General features: G+C 35.3%; 2 non-coding genes across 2 annotated transcripts; one reads left to right on the forward strand and one right to left on the reverse strand.

Moving 5' to 3' along the window:
* Positions 1-300: 300 nt before the first annotated feature.
* On the reverse strand, positions 301-407 carry LOC121214945 (small nucleolar RNA R71). The gene has a single exon (XR_005910681.1). It is a non-coding gene; the product is annotated as a small nucleolar RNA R71 (small nucleolar RNA).
* Positions 408-12,691: 12,284 nt separating this feature from the next.
* Positions 12,692-12,798, forward strand: LOC121215070 (small nucleolar RNA R71). The gene has a single exon (XR_005910804.1). It is a non-coding gene; the product is annotated as a small nucleolar RNA R71 (small nucleolar RNA).
* The last annotated feature ends 7,454 nt before the right edge of the window (positions 12,799-20,252 follow it).

Below are 20,252 nucleotides of genomic sequence, written 5' to 3' on the forward strand. Positions count from 1 at the left end.
GCCATATATTGAGGCAACCCAGTTTGAATTGAAACCAGTGATGTTTCAAATGCTACAAACGGTGGGTCAATTTAGTGGCATGCCCATGGAAGATCCACATCTCCACCTTCAATTGTTCATGGAGGTGAGTGATTCATTTAAGATGTGACTGAAGACGCCTTAAGGTTGAAGTTGTTTCTGTACTCATTGTGAGATCGAGCACGAACATGGTTCAATTCATTGCCACCAAGTTCCATATCTACATGGCAAGAATTAGTAGAGAGATTTTTGGATAAGTATTTCCCACCTAGCAAAAATGCTAAGTTGAGGAACAAGATCACAACTTTCCAGCAACTAGATGACGAGTCTCTGTATGAGGCTTGGGAGTAATTCAAGGAGTTACTTTGTAAATGTCCTCATCATGGGATTTCTCATTGTATCCAGTTGGAGACATTCTATAATGGTCTCAATGCACATACAAGATTGATGGTAGATGCTTTCGCTAATGGTGCAATTTTGTCTAAGTCTTATAATGAGGCTTATAAGATCATCGAGAGGATCACGAGTAATAACTATCAATGGCCAACAAATCGAACAACTTCAGGAAGACAAGTAGCAAGAGTTCATAAAGTTGACTCTTTCACTTCGTTATCGGCTCAAGTATCGTCTATTTTCTCTATGTTAAAACAGTTAACTACTAATAGTACTAATAATTTTGCAGCTCAGCCACCAAGTCCGTTTGAAGTAGTGTCCTGTGTGTACTGTAGCGAAGGTTATTCTTTTGAGAATTTTCCATCAAATCCCGAGTCAGTGTACTATATGGGGAATCATATCAAAATAGGAATGGACAAGGACTCTAGTCCAACTTCTACAATCCTTCATGGCGTAATCATCCTAAATTTTCTTAGAGCTACCAAGGAAATAGACCAAACAACAACTCATTGTAGCAAAGACCCAAGTAGTCTCAAGGGTTTAATCAACAAGCTCTAAAACCACCTTAAGTTGAGGCATCAAACAATTTTGAGAACTTGTTGAAAGCGTACATGGCAAATAATGACGCTTTGATCCAAAGCCAAGCAGCAACACTGAAAAATTTGGAAAACCAAATGGGTAAGTTAGCTACAGAGCTTTGTAATAGACCACAAGGAACCTTGCCAAGGGATACTGAGAATCCAAGAAATTTGGGTAAAGAACATATGAAGGCAGTGGCATTGCAAAGTGGAAAGACTATGGAACCATGATTGATTGATGTCGATGACGAGCATGTTGAAAAGGAGGAAAGTCAATCAGCTGTTGAAGTTCCTACACCAATGGAATTAGAATCTGCAAAGCCTGACAAGGTAAACCCTGACCTAGTGCCATCAGATATTTTAACATCTTCTTTGGATGTAGATTTACCTACTAAGAAAAGTTGTTTGGTTCAACTGAAAGTTCCATCACCTCCATATCTATAAAGATTGCAGCAACAGAAGCAAAAATAGGAGGTGCAATTTAAGAAGTTTTTGGATGTTCTGAAGCAGTTACACATCAATATTCCGTTGGTGGAGGCTTTAGAACAAATGTCAAATTATGTGAAGTTTATGAAGGATATACTATCCAACAAGAAATGACTAAGTGAGTAAGAGACTTTTTCTTTGACAAAGGAGTATAGTGCATTCCTGCAGAACAAACTGCCACTAAAATTAAAAGACCCAGGAAGCTTAACTATACCTTGTAACATTGGTGAATCTTACTGTGGTAAAGCTTTGTGTGACTTAGGAGCGAGTATCAACTTAATGCTTAAGTCTATTTTCAAAATGTTAGGGATAGGTGAAGTAAGATCTACAACTATGACACTTCAGCTAGCAGATCAATCTTTAGCATATCCCGAAGGAAAGATTGATGATGTTTTGGTAAGAGTCGATAAATTTATTTTTCCTGCTGATTTCATTATTTTAGATTTTGAAGCAGATAAGGAAGTACCAATTATCCTTAGGAGACCTTTTCTAGCCACAGGAAGAACGTTAATTGATGTGCAGAAAGGTGAACTCACCATGCGAGTTCAAGATGATCAGGTAACTTTTAACATTCTTAAAGTAATGAAATTTCCGGACCCGACAGAGGAGTGTTTAGTTATGGAAGAAATAGAAACCTTGGTTTCTTTGGAAAGCAATTTTGAAGAAGATCCATTGGAGAAAGCTTTAGATCTTGACCCTTTGGGGGATGAAGAAGGTGAAGAAAACATGGCTTTGATGAAAGCCAATATGAGAAATTATATTCAATCCACACGGTTTGAACCGTTGAGTTGAAAGTCAAAGAATTTGTGCAACCCAAGTTGTCAATCGAAGAACCACCTAAACTCGAACTAAATGTTCTTCTTTCCCATTTGAAATACGTGTATTTAGGTGATTATTCTACTTTACCTATGATTATTTCAGCAGAACTGACGAAAGATCAAGAGGAGCAACTAGTTGCTATGCTAAAGAAATTTAAGAAAGCAATTGGTTGGACCATAGCTGATATTCGAGGTATAATCCCTTCGTTTTGCATGCACAAATTATTTTAGAAGAAGGTGAAAGAGCTCGAATTGATGGGCAAAGGAGGCTCAATCATAGTATGAAAGAAGTTGTGAGAAAAGAAGTGATCAAATGGTTAGATGCAAGAATCATCTATCCTATTTTAGATAGTTCGTGGGTAAGTCCGGTGTAGTGTGTGTCGAAGAAAGGTGGAATCACGATTGTTGAGAATGAGCATAACGAGTTAATTCCTACAAGAACTGTTACCAGTTGGAGAATCTATATTGATTATAGAAAGCTGAACAAAGCCACTCGGAAGGACCATTTTTCGTTGCCTTTTATGGACCAGATGTTAGATTGACTGGCAGGTGATGAATTCTGTTATTTTTTAGATGGATATTCAGGATATAACCAAATAGTTGTAGCCCCAGAGGACCAACATAAAACAACCTTTACTTGTCCGTATGGTACGTTTGCTTTTAGGCGAATGCCTTTTGGTTTATGCAATGCAACTGTAACTTTTCAACGATGCATGATGACAATATTTACTGATATGGTCAAAAATTTTGTTGAGGTTTTCATGGATGATTTTTCTGTTTTTGGTAACACTTACGATATCTGTTTGAGTAATTTGGCTAAGGTACTGAAGACATGCGAAGAGACGAATCTTGTCCTTAATTGGGAAAAATGTCATTTTATGGTCAAGGAAGGGATTTTCTTAGGTCATAAGATCTCAAAGAATGGAATTGAAGTTGACAAAGCAAAAGTGGACATAATTGAAAGATTACCAGCCCCAATTAATGTGAAAGGAGTCAGAAATTTCTTAGGCCATGCCAGTTTTTACCGAAAGTTTATCAATGATTTCTCAAAAATTTCAAAGCCGTTGTGTTTGTTGTTAGAGAAAGATACAGTGTTCAATTTCAACAAAGCATCTTTGGAAGCTTTTGAAAATCTAAAGAATCGGTTAATTACAGTCCCAATAATCGTTACACCTGATTGGAACTCACCTTTTGAGTTGATGTGCGATGTAAGTGATTACGCTATTGGAGCTGTGATGGGTTAAAGAAGAAGTAAAGTGTTCCACCCTATTTACTATGCAGGTAGAACTTTGATGGGAGCCCAACTAAATTATACGATAACTGAAAAGGAACTATTTGCTATAGTTTTTACTTTTGAAAAATTTCGTTCATATCTTATATGTACCAAAGTTAGAGTATTTACTGACCATGCGACCATTAAATACTTGCTCACGAAGAAAGATGCAAAACCAAGGCTAATTTGTTGGATACTTTTACTCCAAGAATTTGACCTTGAGATCCAAGATAGAAAAGGTGTTGAAAATCAAGTAGCTAATCATCTGTCAAGATTGGAGCAAGATGAGGTAACCCAGTCTGGTGTGCCTATCAATGAGAATTTCCCAGATGAGCACTTATTTGAGGTAAGTCGCTTTCATGAAATACCCTGGTTTGCTAATTTTTCCAATTATCTTTCATGTGGAATAATTCCTCGAGAAATGTCATACCAACAAAGGAAGAAATTCCTTCATGATAGGCGATATTTTTTTTTGGGAGGATCCATTTTTGTTTAAACAGTGTGCAGATAATATAGTCCGAAAGTGTGTAGCTGAAAGTGAGATTGCCGAGATCTTATATCATTGCCATTTATCTCCAAGTGGGGAACACTTTGGTGGTTCACGTACTACAGCAAAGATTTTGCAAGCAGGTTTTTTTTGGCCTACACTATTTAAAGATGCCTATGCTTATGTGAAGAACTGTGATAAATGCCAAAGGACTAGAAATATATCAAGGAGGAATGAGATGCCCTTGACAAACATTCTAGAGATTGAATTGTCGACGTATGGGGTATTGACTTCTTAGGCCCGTTTCCTTATTCATATGGGAACAAATACATCTTAGTTGCTGTGGACTATGTATCCAAGTGGGTTGAAGCTGAAGCATACCCTACAGATGATGCTAAGGTAGTCATGCGATTCCTTCATAAGCATTTATTTACACGATTTGGGACACCAAGAGCTATTATTACTGATGAAGGCTCTCACTTTCTAAACAAATGACTTAAGTGGTTGCTTGACAAATATGATGTGAAGCACAAGATTGCTACTGCCTATCACCTCCAGTTTAATGGACAAGTTGAAAGAGTGAACTGTGAAATCAAAGGTATCCTTGAAAAGGTAGTACGCCCTAACAGAAAAGATTGGTCTCGAAGGCTCAATGATGCATTATGGGCCTATCGAACAACATTTAAGACTCCGTTAGGAATGACTCCTTATCGGTTAGTCTTTGGACAGACAAGTCATTGGCCATTAGAATTGGAGAATAAAGCTCACTGGGCTTTGAAGCAGTTGAACTTTGATCTTAAGCAAGCCGGTGAGAGAATGATGTTACAACTTGATGAGTTGGAAGAGCTGAGGTTGTTTTCCTATGAGAATGCCAAAATGTGTAAAGAAAGATCAAAGAGATGGCATGATAGTCATATACAACCTCCCAAGTTTAAAGAAGGTCAAAAGGTGTTGTTGTTTAATTCAAGGCTGAAGTTATTTCCTGGGAAGCTGAAATCCTGATGGAAAGGACCTTATACCATCCACCGAGTTTATCCTTATGAAGCTATTGAATTGTACGATAATTACGGAGGTATGTTTAAAGTCAATGGTCAACGTCTCAACATTACAAGGATGGTAAAGTTGAGCAAGTTGAATCCTCGTTCGAATTAACAGACCCTTGATTTTTCATAAACTTGTCTTGAAAATAAATAAATCATTAGAATTTATTTTCTTAATTAAGTACATTTAATTAATTTTGTCTAAGGAGATTGGAACTTAAGCGGGACCGTTGTGACCCCTCCAACCTTTCCTGAGAATTAATTTAATGTAATTTTTTAAGAAGCTTTCTAATTAAGTTTTAAAATGGTTTTTCTCGTTTAATTTATTTTGTTTAATTTAAATTTTTTATGTTAATAAAGGGGGTCAAGTTTGGCCCAAGTAATAATAAAATTTTCTTTGAAGATACAGTCTGAGTTTGAGGCCCAAGTCAGCAAAAAGGAGGAAAAAAAATTTTTACCCTTGCCGTCACACCCATTACTTGCCGCCCAAGTAACTTTAATGTAGCTAAATTTTTGTTATATGTTTCCCTAATTTTTCCCTATATAAACCCCTCTTCATTCTACTAATTTTCATATCCCTCAAAGCATTATGCTTACACCCTAAAATTTCTTAAAATCTCTCTTTTTGTGCCGCAAGCCTCAAATCCTAAAAGAAATCCCTAGCCTCTTTCTTTTCTTTTGCCGAAACTACTTAGTGTCGCCGCAAGAGAATTGTCAGAGCATCGACGCCGCCACTGGACACCACCATTGTTGTCGCACGTTGTCACCCTTGCCGCAACTCTTTGCCATTTCTTTCTGCCTCTGCAAACAAAAACTTTGCCAAATTTTCGGGAAAATACCATGTCTCACAAGAAAACTAGATCGTCAAAGACTACTCTTGAAAATTTGATTTTAATCGATGAAGAAGTGAAAGAGGGATTTGATTCAATCTTCAAGCATCAACCTATGATGCCGGAAAAAGGTTTTAACCTGAAGAGCAATGATGTGATGGTTGTCCCTATGCTAATTAGAAAGATAATCAATGCTCTCATGTGGGAACAATTCTGTGGTGCTCGTTCACTTCCCGATGATGAACTAGTTGAAGAATTCGATGCTAGTTTGACTACACAAGATGCTACTGAAGTCATCGTTCGAAAGAAAAAGGTACCTCTTACTTCTAAATCCATCAATGATTTGTTTAATTTACCTGATGTTGAGGAATATGAGTACTACCCAATGATGAACAATATCAACTGGGGTTTTCTTCAACAAGTGCTTTGATGTTGTGATAAATCTGGGATCCTAATGGATTATAAGAAAGTTTAGAAGCCATTATTGTCGAAGAGAATACTGAAAACTAGTACCGAAGGTATGGTTCTATTTTGTTCGCTACAGTTTTATGCCTATCTCACATAGTTCCACCATCTCGATGGAACGAATGCTCTTGTTATATGCAATTTTGATAGAAAAGTCCATTAATGTTGGGAAAATTATCCTCAAGGAGATTCATAATTGTGCTAAAAAGAAGACAGGAAGTGTTTCTTTCCCATTATTAATTACTTCACTTTGCTTAAGGGCTTGTGTTAAAACACAAGCAAATCTGAAGGGGCAGTACGTTCAAGGGTGCATTACAAGTCATGATCTTGAAAGGTTAGTAGAGAGAGTGCATGAGCCGAACCAAGGCAAGCAAGAGGAACCAACTAAGCCAAAAATCGATGAGTTAACAAATAAAACTGAAACTGAAGCTGATTCAGTTACAGACACTGAAGAAGAAGAATCTGATAAGGAACCAAATAGTCCTCAACCAGCTAAAGGAGCTGAAAACTCTGAACCAAGGGTTGAGCTAGAAGAAGAACCAGTCAAGCTAAGTGTTGAACCAGAATTTACGACTCCAATGCCGAATCCTGGAAGTACTTCAAAGAAATTGAAGCTGTTAATTTTGATGGATATGTGCAAATTCATGCACAATCAACAAAAAACTTACTGGAAATATGCAAAAATTAGGGATGATTCAATTCGAAATAATTTTAAGAATATCTCTAACACTTTTGTTCCTGAGTTCGCAGATGCTATCTTTAAGACATGGATAGAACATACTGACGATGCAAGCGGAGATGGAACTAAAAAAGACAAGGGGAATGAGTCAGAAAAATAAAATGGGGGATTCTTGTCATGTTATTTATTTAATTGTTTTTTATGTCTTTAGGAATTTATTTCTTTAGTAATTAGGATTTAATCTTGCAAAATAAAACATAGCAAGCATGAATAAATACTTCTTTAGAAAGAATAAGACTAAATGATGTGGTAATGGGAATGAACATGTCTAGGATTGAATTATTAGAAAAGACTTGGTATTTAAGCTATCTTAATGACTCACCTCTCTTTCTTTACAACCCTACCTGGTGTTCAATTTTCATTCATTACTTTGTTCTTGCAATGAGGAGATTTCTTCTTTTTAAAGGGGGTAAGGCAAATAAATTGCTCAAATTTTAAAATTTTCAAGTATGATTCAATCGTTTATTTCATAAGAATGCTTTAATAAATGAATGATTAGAGAAATTCTTTTTAATAAGATAACTTTTATGGAAGTATGATGGCGATTTCATCTAGTGATTGTATGTTATCATGAAGAATGAAATGTTTTTATGATCTTAGTCCTAGGTAATGTTTACCATGAAAACTTAGTTTCTCTTTAGATCAGGCATGCATGAAGGTTTATATCTTTAGAATTTGACTTAGTAACTTTCTTGAGGTGAAATCCTAGGGTACATAAAAATCTAAAATGATATAGGCACCATTTTTCTTTAGATCATTTGAGCCTTTTCAAGCCCACCTTACTATATTAGACCCTTGAAACCATAATTTTGGGCTTTAAGGCCTGTGTTTGCAATGAACCTACATTATAAGCCAATTACCACCTTTTTAAAAAATTATCCTAATTTTGTGCACCTATCTTATCTTAAGTGTCGTGGGAATCAACATTTGAGGAAATTTTTCATAAAGATGTATGTGCTCATGCTTAAAAAAAAGCGAAGAAAAGTTCGCTTTGTCTTCAAAAAGGAGAAATGTATGAGCTTGAGTTCAAAATAAGTTTGGGGGTGTTTCAAAGGTTCACTTGAAGAAAAAAGTTGAATATCAAGAAATCCAAGACAAAGTTAAAAGTTAAGATTTTTGAAACCGTAATGCCCCATCTCTTAAAATCCCTACCTTTAACCTAGCCCCATTATAACCTTATAAAAGACCTATTGATTTGATGATTATGTCACCTACATTAGTGGAGAGGAAGTACTAAGTTCAACATATAAAGATCATAAATATGATTATTTTGCTTGATTGATGAGAAATTGTGTTGAATGAAGAATATTATCTATGGCTGTGACATACATGCAAACTATGATTCATGTTGGCATATCTTGAAAGTTAGAATAAAACTTTTAAAATGTTTGTATACAAGTTACTTGTTAATAAATAAGATCTATGAGCATGAATTTATTGATGCATGATTATGAGACGAAGATTGATGTTATTTGCACTCTCAGAAAAATTTGCCTTAGCAAGACCTTGTGATGCGTACGAACATTACTCGGGATGAGCAATGATTTAAGTTTGGGGGGTGTAAACGGAAAAGTATATAGGATTTTTCCTATATAATTCATCACTTTTTTACTTAAAATTGTTGTTAAAACCAAGTAATTGTTTATTAAATTAATGAAATATGTGAAAATATGAAATTAGGACATAAAAATTATTACAATGTGATTTTATTTTTTATTATATAGTTTTCAAGCATAAAATGACTTATTCGATATTAATTTAAGCATATTATATTTTTAATCTATGAAGTGGGCCATGCATGATTAAATTAAATAATAAAATATAATGTTATATTTTAATAACTCATTTTAAATATTTCATTAATAAAAATTAGATTTAATTGATTGAGTAAATTGATTAATTAAAGTTGTTAAAGTAATTTATTGGTCATCTAAACTATCTGCTATTTTTGACAGGTCTAAGGATTTTCTTCTAATTGCAAAACCGTCCAAGTGGGGACCAAGCCAACCCAATTTTCGGCTGCACATGGCTGATTATAGACTAACTTTTGGTTTAATTATACAAGGTCCTGGAAGAATTGAAGAAATTTGAGATTTACCTGAAGATTTGCAGTTGACTAGGTCTCAGTCCTGAATTGTTGTGGCATCCAAATTGACCAAAAATCAAGGAAAAATTAGCTTGATTTTCTTGATTTATGACCGGTGAACCATGGGAGATTTTTCAAAGGATGAACACCCCTATATTTAGTAAACTATCCCCCTCTCCTAACCTATAAATAAGACCCTCTCATTCATTCATCTATCATCCCTCACTTCTCATCATTCTCTGCTCTCTCAATTCTCTCAACTCTCTTAGCTCTCACACCTATCATCATCCTTGCATAAGGATTTCAGCAAACTAGTCTCTTAAATAACCCTTGGTTGGCCACCTTGGAGAGCCATCAGTAAAGGAGTTAAGCAAAGGAGCGAAGGAGCCTCGTCAGTCAGAGTCTTGGTTGACAGCCACTCTAAATTGGGTTTAATCTTTCTCTTCTTTGATTTAATCTAAACTATGTGCTATTTTTGGCAGGTCTAAGGATTTTCTTCTAATTGCAAAACCGTCCAAGTGGGGACCAAGCCAACCCAATTTTCGGCTGCACATGGCTGATTATAGACTAACTTTTGGTTTAATTATACAAGGTCCTGGAAGAATTGAAGAAATTTGAGATTTACCTGAAGATTTGCAGTTGACTAGGTCTCAGTCCTGAATTGTTGTGGCATCCAAATTGACCAAAAATCAAGGAAAAATTAGCTTGATTTTCTTGATTTATGACCGGTGAACCATGGGAGATTTTTCAAAGGATGAACACCCCTATATTTAGTAAACTATCCCCCTCTCCTAACCTATAAATAAGACCCTCTCATTCATTCATCTATCATCCCTCACTTCTCATCATTCTCTGCTCTCTCAATTCTCTCAACTCTCTTAGCTCTCACACCTATCATCATCCTTGCATAAGGATTTTAGCAAACTAGTCTCTTAAATAACCCTTGGTTGGCCACCTTAGAGAGCCATCAGTAAAGGAGTTAAGCAAAGGAGCGAAGGAGCCTCGTCAGTCAGAGTCTTGGGTGACAGCCACTCTAAATTGGGTTTAATCTTTCTCTTCTTTGATTTAATCTAAACTATCTGCTATTTTTGGCAGGTCTAAGGATTTTCTTCTAATTGCAAAACCGTCCAAGTGGGGACCAAGCCAACCCAATTTTCGGCTGCACATGGCTGATTATAGACTAACTTTTGGTTTAATTATACAAGGTCCTGGAAGAATTGAAGAAATTTGAGATTTACCTGAAGATTTGCAGTTGACTGGGTCTCAGTCCTGAATTGTTGTGGCATCCAAATTGACCAAAAATCAAGGAAAAATTAGCTTGATTTTCTTGATTTATGACCGGTGAACCATGGGAGATTTTTCAAAGGATGAACACCCCTATTTTTAGTAAACTATCCCCCTCTCCTAACCTATAAATAAGACCCTCTCATTCATTCATCTATCATCCCTCACTTCTCATCATTCTCTGCTCTCTCAATTCTCTCAACTCTCTTAGCTCTCACACCTATCATCATCCTTGCATAAGGATTGCAGCAAACTAGTCTCTTAAATAACCCTTGGTTGGCCACCTTGGAAAGCCATCAGTAAAGGAGTTAAGCAAAGGAGCGAAGGAGCCTCGTCAGTCAGAGTCTTGGGTGACAGCCACTCTAAATTGGGTTTAATCTTTCTCTTCTTTGATTTAATTTAAAGATGTTTTCTATGAGTTCTTTGTTCTTGTTTACAATAATGATAGCTTAATTTTATTTAAGCTAGGATGATTATTTTGAATAAATAATATTTATTTGATTCATGCTAATAATGTTTGTGCCTCAATTAATCATGTTTTCAATTAAAATCAAGTCTGTATTTTGCTCAGACGTGATTGAAATGCACCTGAATTAGCTGAGAGATCCTAACTAGACGACGGCTAATGGACGCAGAATTGAAATGTGCATGTTCAATTTAGATCCTAACCCGATTAAATTGTAGGTTGCGTAACAACCCTAACCAGGCTCTGTTATTTGCATAGTTTTTAGATTTGTATGATTAAATTGTTTCAAACCTAACACGTCCCTGTTACCTCACACGAATGCTAAGAAACCCTTAGCAAATAAGGATCAGTAAAATGCGTATTTACTAAGAAAAGAATTCCAAAAGGACCTAATTTGGTTTCCAAACTCATGAAAGATCGGGCTGTCATGGAATGTTTTTCCGAATATTTTTAAGTATGATGAAAATAAATTGAGTTTAATTAAAGTAATTATCCTAGTTTATTTATGTTATAATTGTTGCAAATTGTGTTTAATTTTGCTAAAATCTACTTCATTCATATAGTCTGTATATATAGAAAAACTTGCATTAGGGATCATTGCATTCAATTTAATTTAGACACCACTTCTCAACTATATTGTGTTTTTACTTATTTTTTAATTGTTAATATAATTTTACAAGTTAAGTGGCTTACCACAAGCACAATCCCTGTAGAGACGATAACTCGATACTTTACACTTGCACAAACCTGAGCGTTACAGTTTTGCTATAGCATTTCTATGGGAAAAATGATCTGATTTCGCTACACCGGTCTGTTGTTTAGCCTTTCCAGGTGTAGTGTGATTTTTAGATGTTTCTAAAATCTTTCCATGGTTGCACTCTGAATTTACCTCTTCTGCAATGCATCTTTAACAATTTCATTCATTTGGGTCCCACTTCTGATAGTGATTGCCTTACAATGCTCCTTCCCTTGTGATATTGAATTCTTGGTATTACTTAACAGAGCTTCTTGAGGTATCGAATTTAAAGCATTTGCTCTCTGACCCACTTGGTTCTCCAGATCTCGAAGGGATGCAGCTTAACTCTGGATCACAGCATCGTTCTTGGCCATATAATCTTTCAAGAAAGCTTCAATAGGTGATGATGATGAAGGGACCGATGTATGACCTTGTTGGGCACTCTGCCTCAGCATAAGTTGAGTATAACCAGGTAGCGTATTGATGGCATTCTATCTTGCACCATTACTAAAATTCCCTGCACCTTGATTATTCTAACTAAATTTTGGATGTTGCTTCTGCCCTAGATTGTAGGTATTGGAATAGGAGTTATTATTCCAATTGAAATTACCCATGTAACACACAGATGCTGGGTTCGATGGGCATTCGTCAAACACATGGTCTTTCCCACAATAAACACACAATAGCTCGACTGATTTCATCTCTTGAACTTGAGTTGACCTCTTCATTGTTTTGATCATATTAGTTAAAGATGATACTTGATCAATCAATGAAGTGATTGCATTAAAATCCACAGTGCTAACAATTGTCCTACAAGTCCCAACTCGCTTGGTAGGATATTTGATAATCATTGTTGGCAATCTGTTTCCAAAATCTCATAAGCTTCATTATAAGATTTATCCAACAAAGTACCATTAGAAGAAGCATCAACTACCATACTTGTATGTGCATTCAACCCATTATAAAACATCTCCATCTGAGTCCAGTGTTGAAACCCATGCATCGGACATTTCCGTAGTAATTCTTTAAATCTTTCCCAAGCTTCATACAGTTTTTCATCCTCTGATTGCAGAAAAGACGTAATACCATTTCTAAGCTTGGCATTCATATTTTTTGGGTTATATTGTAGCAAAAATCTTTAGCAAAGATCATTCCATGATGCCACTATTCTCGATGGCAAAGCATTCATCTATGCTCTTGCACGATCTCTCAAAGAGTATGGAAACAATTTAAGTAAGAAAGCATTTTCAAGAACACCCTGTTGCCTAAACGGGTCACAATCCTCTAAAGAAAGTTTTGAATGCAGTCTTGGATCTTCAATGGGTAACCCCCAAACTGTCCTACTATTTGCAACATCTGAAACATTACCAATTTCAACTCAAAATGCTGAGCTTGTATGTGTGGTCTTACCATTCTTGGATTCAAATCATATAAAATTGGAACAACATGTTCTTGAATTAGTCTATCTTGATCATATATCACACAAGGAACATGAGGATTAACATCTTGACCATTTTGATTATCATTGAGACCAGGATCATTCCCTTCCCTAGCCATACTACGTATCTCTCTTCTTCTCCTTCGCAAAGTTCTTTCAATCTCTGGGTCAAAAGGATACTCTTTGTTAGCAGGGATGCCTCTTCTCATAAACTGACGGTAAACCTATAGAAATTAGATGCAACCAAGTTAAAAAAAGCTTAGAAAACAAAAGAACATAACAAACAAAATTTCACCAATTCTCAATCCCCGACAACAGTGCCAAAAACATGTTGCATGTGAAATAATATGCGAATTGTCCAAGTATACACGTCGAATCCAGTAATAAAATTATAAGTGAGATCTTCTCCACAAGGATTGGTTAGGTATAAAATGGTTGAGTTGTTATAATGAAGTATGATTAATGTTATGACAAAAATAATGATAAAAATATAGGGGTAATTTGAAGAAATAATGATGTGTGTAATATGAATAACTGATAAATAATGGAAAATGCTATGACAAAACAAGAATAAAAATACAATGGCAAATTCGAGAATAATCACATGAATAAAACATAAGCGAACAAGTAAACAACTAAAAATGCTATAGTAAAGGACAGAGGATCTACGATGATGAGTTAAAAGGTCGAGATTATTAAGAATCTGCCTTTACTAATAGTAATGCATCGACAAAACCATACTCAACCTACTGTTCAGAAGAGTTCTAAAATGGGCCCCTTCTTTCGAGAACAAGACTTCAAGTTACCTTACCTTAAGTGATATATGTCTATAGGCCTTTAGCATGGTACCTTGCACTATTTTGTTTTCTTTCAGTATGAACGTTGTTTTATGTCTAGAGGCTGCTACAAGTATGTGGTCAAACACTTGCTCACATCATTCAATTTCGATGTCATTAACCTAACCTTGCCAGAATTAGATTAATTTATTGAACATGTTGTACATCCATCTATGTCTAGAGTTTACAAACCTATAATTTTATAAAAAGAACCTTTGAATGAAATAGAGTATTAGAGCAGATCTATGCTTTAGGCATTAAAGAAAATAAGAGTTTCATCAAGTAATCCAAACCCTATGAGATCTAGCTTATGAGTTGAAAACTAAAATTCAAATCCAAAGTATCATTCAACATAGTTTTCATTAAATCAATTCATGAAGAGTAATCAAGAAATAATGGAAGAACTTTGGAAAGATAGCTTCTGCTTATCTAGCCCACACTCCAGCGATGCAGTGTGCTATAGTGGCTGAGAGGGACTGCCTTCGTCTTTCTCTTCTTCACTCTACTCAGTTGCTACCCTCTATTTTTCTACCTAAGAATCTTCCCTTTGTTTTTCGCCCCCTTTAGGTTTTCCTTATTTGACATTTATAATCATTTCCCCTAGGGTAAATCCAATAGTCCATGATTTTCTTCCCTCTTTGTTAGGTGGTTACACTGGTACAAGTTCAACTCGGCCCAGGACTGGTATGCTTTGAGTGCTGACTGGACATCTTTTCGGCATTACCACGATAGTTTTGTCGACAAACTGTCCAAACCTTTTGCCCTAGAAAACTTTACTCCTTTACTTTACGTCTTGTTTCTCAACCTGCACTTGCCAATCCACCACGACACACAACCCTTCCACAAGCAATTAAAAATAACTAACATTTATGTATAGTCCAAGCTCCTAATGTAATGCTAAAACAATAAAAATACTAATTAAATATCCTATAATGCAACTAAATGTACCTAAGTACAAGAAATTAGCTATATTTAAAGGCATAAAATATAACTATTTTCAAGAGTAATCAGTTACAACTCTTCCCCCTTAGAAAATTTTGTCCTCGAAATTTCTTACTTGAAAATAAGTTTGGGTATCGTGATATCATAGATTCTTCTCTTTTCCATGTAACTTTCCTCAACTCCATGCAAATGAAATAATACTTTAACCAACAGTACCCATTTATTCTGCAATTCCTTTACTTTTGGAGCTAAAATTCTAACCAGTTCTTCGCTATAAGTTAGATCAGGCTGCAGCTCTATCTCATCCGTTGAAATTACATGAGATGGATCAGAATGATAGCGACGAAGCATCGAAACATGAAAAACATTATTGATTTTGTCCAGTTCTGGAAGAAATGCCAAACGATAAGCTATCATTCTGATTCTTTCTAAAATTTCATACGGTTCAATGAACCTCAGACTGAGTTTTCCTTTTATGTCAAAACGTAACACTTTTCTCCGGGGCGAGACTTTCAGGGACACTTTCTCACCGACAGAAAAATCAATATCTTTACGTTTCAAAACAACATAAGATTTCTGATGATCGGATGGAGCTTTCAAATTATCATGGATAATGCAAACTTTATCTTCAGTTTCCTAAACTAAATAAACTCTAACAAATTTTCTTTCATTTAATTCAGAACGGTATAATGGACTTCTACATTTATGCCTGTATAAAGCCTTGCATGGAATAATTTTTATACTCGACTGATAACTATTATTGTAAGCCAACTCAGCTAATGGTAAATATTTTTCCCGGTTATGTTCAAATTCAACAACACAACACCATAACATATCTTCTATAATTTGTAATACCTGTTCTGGCTGACCATTCGTTTGTGGGTGAAAGGTAGTACTGAAATTCAATCTGGAGCCGAAAGCCTCGTGCAACTTACTCCAAAATCTAAAGGTAAACCTCGGATCACGATTGGATATGATCGATAGTGGTACACCGTGTAATCTCAGAATTTCTGAAACATAGAATTCAACAAATGTCTCAAGTGAGTAATTAGTTTGAACAAGTATAAAATAACCTAATTTCACGATGGAACTTGATGTTCAGCTTTCACATGCTGGCATATCAAGCATCTAGGTATGAACTCTGATATTCCACGTTTCGTTCCCGACCACAAATAACATTGTTTCAATTCATTATACATTTTATTGCTTATAGGATGATTCGAATAAACACTATTGTGAGCTTCGTTTAATAATTCTCATTTCAACCTTGAATTACTCGGTATGTACAATCGATTATGAAAGTATAGGCAATTGTTGGTTCTGATACAGAAATTAGTCGGCTGGCCATTTTTCACTAGATCCCACTTTGCTAACAACTCTAGATCATTTTTTTAAAGTTCTAGAATTTGCAATAAGAAAATCAGTTTCAGTTTCAGTTCATCCAAAATAGAACCATCACATTCCAATGTCAAACTTGCATTCATAGCCCTCAAAGCAAATAGAGATTTACAACTTAAAGTATCAACTACAATGTTAGCTTTCTCAGGATGGTAATCAATCACTATATCATTATATTTTAGTAATTCAAGCCATGTACGTTGTTACAACTTCAAGTATTTCTAAGTCATCCAATATTTCAAAATTTTATGATCAGTGAAAACATGACATTTTTCACTGTATAAATAAGGTCACTAGATCTTTCAAGCAAAAATAATAGTTGATAATTCTAAATCATGCGTCGGGTAGTTTCTCTCGTGAAGCTTCAACTGTTGTGAGGCATAAGAAATTACTTCCCATTCTACATCAAAACGTAACCCAACCCATAAAGAGATGCATCACTATAAACTGTAAACTCTTTCCCGATCTTAGGTTGAGTTAGAAATGGAGCTTTGGTTAACATATTCTTCAATTGATCAAAGCTTTTTGACATTTATCAGACAAAACAAAACTAACAACTTTTTGCAACAATTTCAGCATCAGAGATGCTATGATAAAAATTTTTTAAATGAATGTCTAATAATACTTGATTTAGCAAAGAAAGCTATGTACCTCAGAAACATTCTTTGAAACATTCCAATCAAAAATTGCTGATATTTTATTCACGTAAACTCGTATGCCATCAGTGGAGATTACATGAGCCAAGAATCCTTCTTCTCGAAGCCAGAACTCACATTTATTAAATTTTGCAAATAGTTTATTTCACGCAAATTTTGCAATAAAACTCTTAAACGTTCAGCATGATCTGGCTAATTCAATGAGTAAATCAAAATATCATCTATAAATACCACAAAAAAATAATCCAAATATGGTTGAAATAAATAATTCATTAAATCTATGAATGCAGCAGGGGCATTAGTAAAACCAAACAGCATTATTAAGAACTCATAATGGTCGTAACGAGTTCTGAATGTAGTTTTTGATACGTCTGGCTCTTAGCTCGAAATTGATAATAATTGGATCACATATCTATCTTCGAAAACATGGTAGATCCTTTCAATTGATGAAATAAGTCTTCGATTCGAGGTAACGAATGTTTGTTCTTTATTGTATGTAGGTTCAAATATCAGTAGTCTATGCACAATCTCATCGATCCATATTTCTTTTTCATGAATAACACCGGTGCACCCCAAGGCAACGCACTTGGTCAAATAAAAACGCGATCAAGCAATTTCTGTAACTATGCTTTCAACTTTTTTAACTCAATAGGAGTCATTCTGTACGGAGCTATTGAAACTGGAGTTGTCCCAGGTACAAGGTCTATAAAAAATTCAACATCTTAGATTTGTGGTAACCCTGGCAATTTTTCGGGAAATACATCAACAAATTCTTTAACTATCGATACTTGATTGATTTTTTATTCAAACACATAAGAATCACGAATGTATATGAGATACGCTTCAGAACCTTTCCTGATAAATTTCTAAGCCAACAATGCTAAAATTATATTCGTCGCATACTCTGTTCCACAAGCCTCAACAAAAATAAGTTCACCGTTTTGAAATTTCAAAGTGATTTGTTTCTGTCAACAGTTCACTATAGCATCATGTTTAGTCAACCAATCCATACCCAAAATAAGATCAAAATCATCAAATGGTAATAACATCAAATTAACAGGAAAGCAATAACCCCACATTTTCAGTGGACACCTTCTACAAATCTGATTCATTAAAACACATTAACCTAGTGGATATGTGACTCTAACAGTGTAATTAGTTGACAATAGGTATATTATTTTTGTTTACTAATGTATACATATATAGGAATGTGTTGACCCAGGTTTAATCAATGCATATACATTAATATCAAAATGGGAGAATGTATGACAATAAAGCTGGAGTAGAATTTTCCTCACGGGCTCTAATAACATAGGCCCTAGCAGGTGCTCTCGCCTCTGATCGCTCAGTCTTATCAATAGATTTTCCTTGACTAGTCATAACAACTCTACTGTTTCCCGGCTTCGAAGTAGTTTCAGGATGAACCATTTGATTCCCAGATTCATTGTATCACTTCAGATAATTTCTAAGAAAATGATCTGTGGAACCGCATTTGAAACAAGATCCTATTTTGAATCGACATTCACCAAAATGGTTTTTACCACAATGCTCACAAGCGAGTTTCTCCAAATTTCTAACACTGCCCACACTAGGAGTCGGTGAATTTACAAATCTTATATTGCTCGATCTTGGTCTATCTCTACTAGTGAACCTTGAAGGTGAAGTGGACTAACCCGCATCATTACAATATTTCTTCACTGGAGAAGTTTGAACCAATTTAGTCGGCCCTCTTTTACTAAAATCTCGAGATCTCATATCTGATTTTCTTTCATCTTTACAAATCTCTTCCATTTTCTGTGCACGATTTGACAATTCTACAAATTCTCGTAATTTCAAAGCTCCAACCAATATTCGAATTACATTATTTGAACCATCTTCAAATCGAATACATATTTCCTTTTTAGTCACGACAGTATTTGAGCATATTTGCTTAAGCGAACAAATTCTTGTTCGTACTCTGCTACTAATCAATTTCCTTGTTTCAACTCAATAAACTCTTTCTTTTTCTTCTCTAAATATAAATGACTAACATACTTCTTCCTAAATTCTATCTAAAAGAAATCCCAACTAATCTGATCACTCAGAACCATAGCTGTCAACACACACCACCATGAGTATGCTTCGTCCTTCAATAAAGAAAGTGTACATTTCAAATTGTCTTCTGGTGAACTAATTAACTCTGCAAAGACTTTCTATGTATTCTCAAGCCAATATTAAACTTTGGTAGGATCATTATGAACTTTACCTCTAAATTCTTCAGCCCCACAGTTACAAATTTATCAATAGAGGTTCGATGAACTACTACAGGTACGAGGTTTTGAGGACACGGGGGTGCCAAAAGAGCCACGATTGGGGGTGGAAGTTGCTAAGCTGCTGATTGGCTCTTATAAAATCACTAAATCACTGATTCATCATACTGATAACTCTTGAAAAGAGTTATAATTCATACTTTTAGTCGTAATTAATTTATTATACTTAAGTAAAATTATCTTCATTTTAGGTAATTGCATGATCATTTCTAGTCAATCGGGTGGTGCATTTAAGAACTTGAGATGGTGATTACTTTATTGCATCTTTACTTTTAATTACTTGTGGAAAGGTCTTGTTGTGGTTGAATGGCAGGTTTAAGGGAGAAGGATAGCAGACGATAGAGGTTTACCGAGGCATTATAAGAGGTTTCCATGGCAATGTTGCTGAAGAAAATGAAAAATAACCAGTCAACAATGGGAGAACTCAGCATTTAGTCCCCTACATGCATGTGTAATGGAGAATATTCACCTCAAAATTAAGGAAAAGCAATCATTAGCTGACAACTTTTACCCTAGAGGACAACCCTAGTATAAAAGGCAATAAAAATGGGGAGAGATGATGAGGGCAATTTTTTTGAGCTTGGACAGAGGTCTCATGGAGGCAAGAAGGGCAAGTTAAGCTGACTGTGAACTTTGGTGAAGAAAAAAACAAGACGCTGAGTTGGGGGATTTGAGTTTTGAAATCCAGATTTCTTCCTCTACATTTTGTTCCAATTCTTCTATTCTAAACTGATATTTTGGGATATTGATGAAACAAAAGTGTAGCCTAACCATGAGCTCGAATAATACAACTAGGGTTTGTTTTGGATGATGTTTTAACTTTGATTAATGTTTATGGATTAATATGGTTCATATTACTGCTTTACCCAATGATTGTTTTTGTTTAAATGCTTAAAAGAGTGTTGATGAATGCTCGATAAGTCTTAAGGTAGCTTGACACCGACATGATTAGGTTACTTGGACTGAAGTTGGGT

Source organism: Gossypium hirsutum, chromosome D02 (genome assembly GCF_007990345.1).
Source record: "Gossypium hirsutum isolate 1008001.06 chromosome D02, Gossypium_hirsutum_v2.1, whole genome shotgun sequence".
Taxonomy (NCBI): domain Eukaryota; kingdom Viridiplantae; phylum Streptophyta; class Magnoliopsida; order Malvales; family Malvaceae; genus Gossypium; species Gossypium hirsutum.